General features: G+C 34.0%; 1 protein-coding gene across 1 annotated transcript in view; it reads right to left on the bottom strand.

Annotated features, from left to right (window-relative positions):
- The window catches only part of CNTNAP2 (contactin associated protein 2), a 2,297,635-nt gene that overhangs the window by 1,230,173 nt on the left and 1,054,613 nt on the right, over nt 1-12,849 (bottom strand). The gene's annotated exons all lie outside the window — the stretch shown is intronic.

Here is a 12,849-nt window from a genome sequence, read left to right as displayed (position 1 = left end):
GCATGTTCAACTTTATTTGATAATGCTAAATAATTATCTAAAGATGTTATGATTATTAATGAATATATTGATTATACCAATTGGTCTTTATGAAATAATTTGCTTTTGGTCTTTTTATTAACATTTATCTAATGTTCTTATTTATATTACTTCTTTCTGTTTTCCTGGGATTTTGTTGCTCTTTTTTACTTTTTAAGATTAATATTTGTATAATTAATTTTTAGCCTTCCTTTTGTAATGTAAGTGTTTTAGCTGATAACATTCCCCACATAAACCATTTTAGATGTCCTCCTGGTTTACAGGGTATTTTTGCCCATTTAAATGGCTTTTTCCTCCCCTATGTGTTAGATATTATTGTTATTTTATATAGACAGTATTTACATGGCTGGCATTACCAACGTTTTCCCAATAGTACCAATGTTTTAGCTTTGATTTGTAGTAGATATGGATCACTTTGTTCCAAGCATTTTACATTTCCATTGTTAATTGTTTTCAGCATTTAGAAGTGTTGAATTTTCCCAACATGTTCTTTCTTTAACATTTTTGGTTCATTTTGGACATTTAAGTACATTGTGATCCCTTCTTTTCTTTCCTCCCATCCCCTTCTTTCTTCTCCTTCCAACTTCTCTCTTTTTCCCTTTTCCTTCCCTCATTTCCTCCCCAATTAATGTGCTGACTCACAATTACTGTTTAGTGTACTTGTTGCTATCTTAATTTGAATTTCTACAAGCCAGGAGATGATTGGAATTCTGCACCTGATGCTACTAGTCCCCGTCCCTGGGGTGGGCTGTGTTTTCAGTCTGGTTCAGTCATTTTGTTCTTTACCTGGCCTCTGTCTTAAAGAATCCTTCGCCATAGTTTATACAAGAGTCTGTAAGAGTATATAAGTATACAAGAGTTCTATATACTCTCTTAATGCATCAGATGAAACTTCATCTCAATTTTGAGAATTTTTCTGTCTGCCTCGGATAAAATAATTCTGATTTAAAGCAAGAGAAAATCCAAATCCAACGACTTAAATGGCAAAGACCTCAGGCATTGGAAAACCCACAAGCTGGGCAGCCTTAGGAGCGATCCAGTCCCTCCAGATAAACACTTGTCCCCAGCCCCTATTTCGGTTTCAAAGTAAAGTATTTCCTATGTATCTTTGAACAGCCCACATTTGTATTTCAGGTGAAGAATGTAGAAGCTATGAAGGCAAAGCTTCCCGAGGCCATTTTACAGGAACTCAGGCTTATCAATACTCATTTGGGAAGTATAGTCACTCTTTCTTCTAATAATTTTTAATGGGTAATTAAATATCCCATTTTCATTTATTGCAATAGATGACATCCCTGTGATGTTTTTAAAGACCTACAAATTCTTCTTAATGTATAGTAAATACAATGCATCACTGATCACTACTGCCAGATTATTTACTTTGTGTTTAGCTTGATACAGAAATAAAAACTATAGTAGGCACCACTTTACTGGGCAAGTACCATGTTTCAGCCACAATAGGAGGTGGCAACAATTTTAGCAGGCAGAGGTAGCATTCCCCTCCTGCAGCTCAGGTAGTAATCTCCATTCTGAGACCATGGAGACTATCCCCAGAGTCAGTCTGTGACAGAGAAGGGTCACAGAACTCAACTGTGACCAATCCCAAGCCCGTGATATTGATGCCTTTGCACCAAGCTTCAGACTAAGAAAATAGGGAATAGGGGATTAGTGCTTTCACACTATTTTGTTACATTTTAATTTTTTACTCAACTTGTAAGGAAAAACACACACACACACTTATTTAACAAAGTGGCTGAATATGTCAATGAATAGCTCTGGCATGCTGAAAAGGCAACTAACGAAAATGAAGTACAGATTGGCCATCTGTGTCATGGAGTGGTTGGACGAGATGGTGTAAAGGACTCCTCCAAGTCTGAGATTTGCTGTATAATTTAACTTTCTAATTATAAATCTTAATTAGGCTTTAGTAGACTGTGAGCTGCTTAAAGATAGTGCTTATTTATGATTAATCTCTTTATTTAGCTGCTAGCCAGTGACTATTTCTGTCCAGTTTTCAAAACAGTATTGATGACTTAAAAATCAGAGTATCTGAGATACAATTTTGACATAAAATAAAAGTAGATTTTAATGATTTTTTTGTATTTTAATTTAGATTAGAAGTAGCTTAATGTTTCCTTTTTTTTTCTCTAACCATTGGCAGTCATCCACTGTTAGTTTGAACCTTATTCAAGCTTGTTCTAAGCTGCTAGCCAGTTAGAGTAACTATGACTAGATGACACACTAACATAAACTCTTACAACATTCAAGAAATTCCAGTGATGAAATTAGATTAAAATGAATCATTTATGACTTTAAAAATTTCTTTAGCTCTTATCACATTTATTTTTATAATATCCTTGGGAGATAAGTTCAATAGTCACAGTTACTGACTGAATAATATAAGTATTTCTAATAAGTATGAAGATGATTAAATTATTTTCATCTTTGTGTACTGAATACATGCTGTCTTCACAAGCATTAAAACTATTCCCATTATATGATATAGAAAGTGGAGTATGAAGCTCCAGTAAAATGGCTTATTAAATTGTAAAGCAGAGAAATAATAAAAAAATAAAGTTTAGGAAGAGAATGAAAAAAATACCATTTAAGAAAGCAAGGTTCAAGATTAGCAAACTTCCTAATTCTGTTCTATAGCCACATAAAAGGGTTTTTTTTAAAAAAAGATACTTAGGTTTCAATCTAAGGCAATGAGTAGAGTTTAGTAAAGAATAGAGAGTAAATATGAAAATTTAAATATTTGGAAAGGACTGCAAATCAAATACCAAGGTTCAAGGTTCAAAAATGAAACTAATGTGCTTAGTATAGGGTTAATACAGTTACAAATATTATTTTTCTCTTCAAAGTAATGTGCTACATGACTATATCTCATTTTTAGGTAACGTAATTACTCCAGCATCTATAATGAAATTTATTAAAACAGTAATTTAAAAAATAACAAATTAACACAAAGACCCCAAAAAACATTTACCAATGAAAAAGAGGAGGTTAATATTGATTATTTTCTTATTATTAATTAATGGGCTGTACTATCACAGCTGTGCAAAGCTGGTTAATTAGAGTTAACAGGCTTTGCTTAGACAAAGAACTTTGCTTTTGTTTTTACTTCTCTTGTTTAATGTGGAAGTTACTTTCTTTTTTTTTTTTTTGAGATGGAGTCTCACTCTCTTGCCCAGGCTGTGGTGCAGTGGCACGATCTCAGGCCACTGAGATCATCTGCCTCCTGGATTCAAGCAATTCTCCTGCTTCAGCCTCCTGAGTAGCTGGGATTACAGGTGCATGCCACCATGCCCAGCTACTTTTTGTATTTTTAGTATGGACGGAGTTTCACCATGTTGGTCAGGCTGGTCTCGAACTCCTGACCTAGTGATCCGCCCACCTCAGCCTCCCAAAGTGCTGGAACTACAGGCGTGAGCCACTGCGGCCAGCCTGAAGTTACTCTTGACCATATATGGCTTCAGTAATTAAAAAAAGAAGAGCTACATTTGACATGTAACTTTAAATTCTTCTATAAAGAACTGCCTTCAAGTATTTTATATTTTTGAAAGGACTGAATATGAAAAAGCCTTCTAGAAATTCTGACAACTCAGATAGTGAAAACAGCATTTTGATGAAGTTTTTAATTAAGTAAAATGGCCTCCATCAAACTTCTTGTACTTCACCTGCTTAAAAACAAAACAGTTCACCTTTCTGTTGGAATATTTCTCAGTGTTGTTAAACTCTCTTCTTTAGTAAATATCAGTGATAGGTTATGAAAGTTTACAAATATTAAAGGTAATACTTAGTTTACTTTTTAAAAATATATAAACATTTACATTATCTAAACTTTTAAAACTTACCAAAGATTTTAAGTAATTTTGCTTTAAAAAGTTTTAGACATGAGAAAATGTTTTCTAGTAAAATAATATATCTATGTGAATTCTAATCTTTAAAATATGCACTGAGATCCACCTTCCTCAAGAAAGGTGTGAGGTCTAATTCTCTCCTGTTCAGTCCATTCACTCTGCCTCTGTGCCCTTTGGAGATGTGTTTTCCCGGATCTCCGGCTTCTGGTCTCTCTGGGCCACCTGCTGTCCCCCCAGCTCAAACTATTTTACTTTGCTTCCAGGTTAACCTTCCTAAAGTCAGCTTTATCATGAAGCTTCTTGGCTTATAGTGACTTACTTCAAATTGTGCCCTGATTGTCCCATGCATATACTATTCCCACCTGTGAAATATTCCCTGCCATTTCCTTTTCAAAATATTTTGAAAATAGTTACTGACATATTTTAAGCTATAATTTATTTTTAATTTTGTGTTCTAGGTGTTTGTTATAGAAATGCAATTGGCTACTATATATTAATTTTATATTAACCATTTTGCTGATCCGTTGCTATTTTATAATGTTTTCTCTGTATTCTTTAGTAGCTTCCTATGTAAATAATTTTATGATCAGCCAATAATGACAGTTCATTTTCTGTTTTCCCATTTTTATTCCACTAATTTGATTGTCATTTCAATCAGTACAGCGTACAAGTATGCTGGCTTGAATCTCTAATTAAAAATTGAATGAAGGTAACTTCAGTAGGCATTCCTGTCACATATTTAATTTTAAATGAAATTAGTAATATATACAATGGCATTTACTATGCATTTTTTTAATGGCTGCTCTTACTAAGGTAAAGCTCTATTTCTAGTTTACTAAATTTTTATCTGGTACAGGTGTTAAATTTTATCAACTATATTTCTATATCTACTTAAGTGATGGCTTGTTTCTTCTATTTTAAGCTTGTTTCTTCTATTTTAAGTTGGTAATTCTATTTTAAGTTGGAAATGGGGCAGCAGAGGGACTGTAGTATGAACTCATGATCTTCTGGTATCTAATAACAAAATGTACTAAATTGGAGTTGTGATATACTCCAAAGTATATGTAAATAGGAAGAGTAATTTCCAAAATTATAAAATGTGCATACTGTCATGTGCTTTTTTGATTAGTCACTCCAAAAAGGGTTGGATCACCAGATAATAAAAATCTCTAGGGCTTTGTATTTATAGAAAGAGAATCAGAAAGTCTCAAACTATATATTGGGGAAAAATTAAGGAATAAGATGATTTCTTCAAGGAAATGAACATGGGTGATGGCAGCTGGAGTCTTGTGAGATTGTGTGCACCTTCCTGGTCCCTTAGTCCATGGCACCTGCCTCCCTCTTTCAGGACTACTCCAGGCCTGTTCCTGGGTATTCTTTAACAGGTCACCCTTCGTAAAATGACTCATCAAGTTTGGCTTCTCAGGTCCTGATACCCTCCCTCAAACAACCGCATCCTCTATCCCTGACACCTGTTCCTATGGACTCAATTCACTTTTGTCACAACCTGGGGCAGGGGCACATCTTGCATCTTCATTTCAAACATTTTCTTCTCAAAAATGCCTCTCGTCCTCAAGATCACTTACTCTAGTACCCATATAACTATCATTGTAACCCTTTAAAGTTTTTGTTTTGAATCTATCCTCTTTCCCAAAACCACTGGAGTTTTCCTATATTTCTCTCCCTCCTTGTCTGGCCTAGACTCCATTGTTTACTGAGTTACCAACTACTTCATATAGGCTCTCATCTCCTGTGCCCACTCTTCCATCCTTCATATTTGTAAATAAAACCGATTTTGATAAGACTAATTACCCACCCTTTTGGTGAATTTTATCTGTAAAAGATAACAAAATGGGTCAACTGGTTTCACTCTAAGTTTATAATAATATTATTCTCACTCACATGCCAAGCCTGGGTGTACAGGTCAACCATTTGTTCCTAGAATCTGGTAGATAATCTTATTTCAAAATCTTTGTGTTTAGTCTCCTTTTTGTCTGGAGTTTTCTTCCTCCAATATTTGCAAGACTGGGAGCTTCTAATTCTGTAGGCTTGTTTCATTATAATATTGTCTCCGCAGAGAGGACTTCCCTAACCACTTTCAATAATCTTGAACATAACATCCTCTTTACTTTTCTTTATTGCATATACCACAATATCCAACTAAGCTTCTAGTCTTAATATTTTGTTTCTTAAAATTGAAGAACCCTTTGCTGTTATTCCAAGTTTGATATATAATTGTTCACTATCTAATTGTTGAAAGAATTAATGAATTTATTGGAATTACAGGCATAGAAATCTAGAAGACTCTTAAGAGGGCACTTAACAGAGTATGCTTAGTTAATAACTAAGGATATGGAGTCTCAGAAAGGTTAGATGACAATCACAAGGCCACAGCACTGCAGTTGGGATGAGTGCTCAGCTAGCCCCTGAACTCCAGCACCCTGATCAGTCTTCTGATGAAAATGAAAGACCCCTGCTTTATCTGGAGTCCTTAATCCTAACAGAGTCATCTTTCCACAATGAACTTGCCAAAACAGATGGAATATGCTAACAAACAGTGACTAAAAAATTTAAAAATAATAACTACTGCCTTAATCACGGTTTTTGTTTTTTCAAACTAAAGGTCGAACATAACCTACATCAAGAAATTAAAAATTCCTCTACTTTGTCATAAAACAGAGCAGTTCTCTTAGCTTAAATATGGTCAAAGGCACTTTATTCTTGCATTATTTTCTCCTCCATGTTTCAGAGACCTGGACACTGCACTAATGAGAAAATCAGGGTAGCCATTCCTAGGGCATAGACAGTATTTGGGTAAGAGGGGCAGAGTGACGTTGTATCATTTCTTTCTATCTTTAAGTATCCATTCAGACACTTAAACTCCAGAATGTTATACTACTACAAAATTAGTGGCTTAAAACAACACACATTCATTATCTTGCACATTTGTAGGTCAGAGGTCCAGCAAAAGTTAGACTGGACTAAAACCCAGTGTTGGCAGGACTACATTCCTTTCTGGAGGCTCTAGGTAAGAAACTGTTTCCTTGCCTTTTGACCACAGATAATAAACAGTCTCCGTTTTGAAGGACTCATGTGATGACACTCAGCCCACCTGGATAAACCCAATAATCTCTCCATCTCAAGGTCTGTAATCTTAAGCATATCTGCAAAGTCCCTTTTGCCATGTAAGGCAACACATTCACAGGTTCTTGGAGTTAGGACATGGATATCTTCGTGGTGGGGGGGCGGATGGGGCATTATTCTGCCTTCCACAGGTAGAGTTGAGGGGTAAGCTAGAAATTGGTGGATTCTCTGCATGTAAGTATTATAGTCAGGTGGGTGATCAGGATCATACAGCCTAGACGTAAGGTATTTTCAATTTTTATAAGTATGGTGGATATGAGCAGAAGCAAAAAATCCCACCTCAGTTACCCATTTAGGGTTGTGCTACATAATTGCTTTTGGATATTAGAAACTGAAGTAAGAGTTACGTGAATTAGCCTACCCATGTGCTGAAACTGGATCTCCCTCAACCCTGAATGGGCTTCACATACTGCAAGCAGAAAGCAATCCATCCTACCAACAAACACCAAGTCTATGCAGTTTCCCCTATATTTTGGTTTGAAGAGAAAAATATGAAGTTGCCTACATATTTTTAAATGAAGAGAAAGGAATATTATCTTAAAGTGTTAGAAGAAGAGTATATATCCAGAAATCATTGACTACAGAAGCTAGAAGTACATATTAGTATGTTCTCATGCTGCTATGAAGCAATACCTGAGAACGGGTAATTTATAAAGAAAAGAGGTTTAATGGACTCACAGTTCTGCATGGCTGGGGAGGCCTCAGAAAACTTAGAATCACGGCGGAAGGCACCTCTTCACAGGGCAGCAAGAGAGAGAAATGAGTGCCAATCAAAGAGGGGAAGCCCCTTACAAAACCATCAGATCTCGTGAGAACTTACTATCAGGAAACCAGCATGGGGGAAACCGCTCCCATCATTTAATTAACTCCACCTGGTTCCACCTTTAACATGTGGAGATTATTACAATTCAAGGTGAGATTTGGGTGGAGACACAGAGCCAAACCATATCAAAGTTATTTTTAAGTTGCTTCCCTCAGCAGGATTAAAGAAGATATGGTCTTTGTAAAGGAGTAAAATGACACAGAAAGAGATAGACTGAAGTGAAAAGATGACAGAATATGATTCTATTATATTATACGTGTGTATGTATTATACAGAATATAATTCTATTACATATTATATAATTCTATATAGAATTATATATAATTATAGATATAGAATTATATCTATAATTTTACGTATAGAACTATAATTATATTTAGAATTATAATTCTATTATATATTATATTATTAAAATTATATATTATAATTATTATAATATATAATTATATATTATAATTATTATAATATATAATTATATATTATAATTATTCTATAATATCTATTATATATTATAATATATAATTATATATTACAATTATTCTATATCAATTATATATTATAATTATTATAATCTATAATTATATATTATAATTATTCTATAATATCTATTATATATTATAATATATAATTATATATTACAATTATTCTATATCTATTATGTATTATCATATATAATTACAATTATATATAATTCTATATAATTATAATTATATATTATAATTATAATTCTATTATATATAATATATAATTCTATTATATATTATATAAAATACAGAATATAATTCTATTATATTATAAATATTATACGTGTGTATGTATATACATAAATGATATATATGTATATTATACATATATATATAAGATACAATCTATCTTGTTTATTTCACAAAACTAGTAAAAGGCATTCTGGGAAAGAGGAAAAAGGCACATAATATGCAGCACATATTACACATTTTCTATTTTGAAGAATTTAAATATTTTGACTTAAGAAGAAAAAGTCATTGAACATCCATCTGCACAATATCTAAATTATCATAAATTCTTGGTAAATGTCTGTTTAAAGGTTGATTAAATTAATTGCAATGTCCTATGACAGAATAAGAGGGAAACTGTTTTAAATGTATATTAAAACTATAATACTAACTTAATCCATAGCACTGAAGGGACCACATTTAATTATCTCTCTGTTTTGAAAAATGCTTATTTTCCAACTGATGGGGTAAATGGATCTTCAATTCCTATTCAATTATGTCTTGATCTCAGTTAGGCTTTCTGGCCTTAGAGCCAAGTAACTTCCAAAAGGTCCTCATTAAACCGAATCATTACCCTGCAGGTGAGAGGCTCCTTTCAGGTCTAGCCATCCTTATGAGTACAGGACTTCTGCTAAATACTCAGACCAGCCATACAAAAAGCTTTAAGGATCTCGTTTAAAGTAGGGACACACAAAATGTCCTTCTTTACTCCAGGTAACTGCCAGTATTTGATATTAGGATATGTTTGACCAATCATTGGTTCAGTTGTTCATCATGTCATCCTGAATACTTGGTGAAAAGAGGGGGGAAGTTTGATAAAGGTTCGCAAATTGATGCTGATTATAGAGCAGTTAGAGAGCTTGTTTTATTGATCCTAACTGTTAGAGACATTTTATGCAGCTGGATCTGCTGAGAACCATGATGAACACAGATACCAGGAAAGGCTAACCATTCCATCAACCTTCTACTCCCACACAAGGAAGCTCAAGGAAGTCATGGGGAGTTAAGAGGTATTGTGGCTGCATACTCCCTCATGAACTCATCCCTGCGATGCTGTGGGTGGACCTCAGGGCCATCTTTAAATAGATGTGTGAAGTTATTTCTTTCTCTGTGTCCCTCTTCCTTCTTCAACACTATTTTTCACCTCATAGTGGTTTCACTGGGATGGAAGGGCAGGTTCTGTGTCTTGGAAGGGAAACCAATTAATAAATATATAAAATTATGCCTAACAAGAAATGTACATATAGTTTGAAACAAAAATTGAGTAGTAGCATTTAATAGAAGATGAATTGTTCATTATTAAATGAATATTTAAGCTAAAGTGTAAAGATTTCTGATGAAGTACTTCAGGCCAGAGTAGTCTAGAATGATTTAAACTGCTGAATGGTTTAAATGAAAAATAATTTAAAGGATAGGAGGGAATATAGGAGTTACAAAAAAAAAAAAGAGCAGAAGGGCTGCATATTTCAATTAGGTGAAATTGATTAGATGAAATCCTTAATCTTGGAAGATTTAATCCTGGGTGATTTAAGACAAATGTATCCTAGATATAATATTTAACTTTTCTGTAAATGGCTAATGAAGTTCAGCTGTTAATCTACCTTTCCCTACATGCCCTCCTTTCAAATGAAGTTTGGGCATATACATGTTTTTATCTGTCTTTTTTCTCTATATAGTGAAATTTACCCCATTAATAATCCCTGAGATGTTTCCTCATTATGATGGAGTCGGCGGTATGGTTGATGTAAATAGTATTTCAACTTGAATTTCAGGGAACTATGACAGTTTCCATTATTATTGTCTCCTATAGTGCGATCTATCTATGAAAAAATTATATATTTTACCATGTTCCCAGTGCGACAAAGGAGTACTCCAAAGGTTTACAGCATATATAGTGTTTGCCTATTTTTATTTCCATCATGAATAAAAATACAGTATTAATTATCATATTCTCTCTTGATGTATCACAAAAATAACATCTTTCACATTCTTTTCTTTTCTTCAAAGGCATAAGCAGTCTGCAGGCTCCTTATTTTGCCAAAATGGCCCAGAGTCTAAATTCTAGAAAGCACCATAAAGTCAGTATAGTAATATCACCATAAGCATATGTATAATCTATGTGGATTATATTTTATAGAGTTTCTAAGTCACGGTTCCTTTCTCTCTTATTACATATATCCTTTCTTCATGGGAATGTAAGGATTGAGAGACAATATCTGTTGGGTGTTGTCTGGCTCTCAGTTTTGCTTTCTTAATATTTGCAATGGAGTAGTATTGAAAATGATAAGCAGGAGTGTCACGATGTGATCTGTGCTTTGAAACTACTACAGGTATGTCAAAATTAGGAAGGATTGAAAGAATGGATATCTGGATAAGAAATTGCATTGTTGAAGCTAATTCATTCATTTTATTAAAAGGTAATCAGAACTTGGATTATGGTGACCATGGGAAAAGACAATTACATATGTAAGGGAGTTTGGGAGGGAGGTGACAAGTAATCAGATATTGGGAAGAAAATGAAAGTTTTAAAAAATTCAGTTTTTGAGACAGAAAAACTACAGTATAATGCTGCTATTAATATGAAAAAGGAGGCTATCAGGATGGACTGTGGTTTGCTGGTTTTTTTGTGCTGATGGGACATTTTTGAGGACATACATGATTCAGAGGGAGGAATATAGAGGACCTGCCTCTGTTTTAGGCATAATCAGTTCCCTATGCTTGCTATTGATGCCCTTGAATTATAGGGTGTTTTATATGATTCTGTATCATTTTCTGTTTATGAAATTGTACTCAAAACAAATTTTCTCCATGTATACTCACTCCCCAATTCTGTGACAGAGGTTACAGCTGTCAGAACCACCCCAGGTGCCGCTGCAGTTAGCAGCAACATGTGCAGAGTCCCCTTGCTTCCCGGGATGCAATGTCCCACTTGTGATGTCCCCACCCCACCTCATTTCCTCATTTTTGTCATTTCTGAATGAAATTCAGAAGAAAGTTTTATTTAGGGTGGAGAAATCGCTCTGGCTACTTCAGAACATCAGCATCCACCAGGTGAATGCCTGTCTAGTTGTACAGTTTATACAGACCGAGCATTTCTGAAGTGGGGGTCAGTAGAAGAAATACTCAAAGTGTTTTTCCTTGTACTAACAGGTGTCTATGCCAGCTGGGTCTCCTTCTGGTAGCAACATCCTGATGATCCCCATTTGTTTTAATAAATCTAATCTCATCTGCTTTATAGGTAATAACATTCCCTCCATACAATGGATTCAAAGTCAGTACTAGTTCTGGATCTCATTATAAGTTTCAAATTGTTTCTTAGGTACTTCATAAACCCTTTTTGGGAAGTTGGGAGATCCTCAGTCAGGAAATTTAAAATGGCAATGGCATCTGGAGGAGACAGGAGAGAGGATTTGTTAAAAAAAAAAAATAGTAGGACTTGGCTTATGTAAATGGTAGTTCTAAACATTTGTCATCAGATTTAAGAAATCCATTTTTAAATATGTTATTACAGTTGTTGGGAATAATGCTCATTTCCCTGTTTTAGGACTCAAGTGAGAAAGTGCAGACTTTAATACCATCAAGACACATTTATTTCTTCAGGTATGGTTCTTTCTTTTTGAGAAGATCTATGTAAATGTTGTGTTTTCTTGTATATCTTGGTTGCCATAAAGTATAGAGTTGAATATTACATCAAATTATAGCCTGTGTGTTAATGCTGACAATCAATATGTATTCTTTCTTCTTTCCTTTCTTCTTGATTTGTCTTTCTGTGACAGTTATATTACGATATTTTGTGGTAAATGATAACACTTAAAGAAGCAGGGTTTAAATATACCAAACAATGCAGATATTATCTCACCTGCCGTTGTAGTCAAGACTAGGAGTGGGAGTAGCTCCTGCAAGGAACTCGTGCATATGAGTCCAGTATTAAATTACAAAATGTCCTGAGCTCATCCTTCATTTTAGATCCCTGAGTTTAGCTCCAAGAAATCTTTCTAATTCTGTTTTTCGCTCAATTTTTCAACTGAAAAATCTTGATGGCTTTTTTTTAAAGGTAGGTAACTATTTTCTCTTTGTGCCTAATTATACATAATTACCTGAACAATGGCATATCTTACAAAGCTTACATTAACATGAATTGAGAAATTATAACCATGAAGTTACAAATGACTCTGAAAAAATATTTGATTCAATTAATTATCAACATCAAAATTAAAAGGTAAGTGAG

Source organism: Pan paniscus, chromosome 6 (assembly GCF_029289425.2).
Source record: "Pan paniscus chromosome 6, NHGRI_mPanPan1-v2.0_pri, whole genome shotgun sequence".
Lineage (NCBI taxonomy): Eukaryota > Metazoa > Chordata > Mammalia > Primates > Hominidae > Pan > Pan paniscus.
This window is presented reverse-complemented; position numbering and strand designations above follow the sequence as displayed.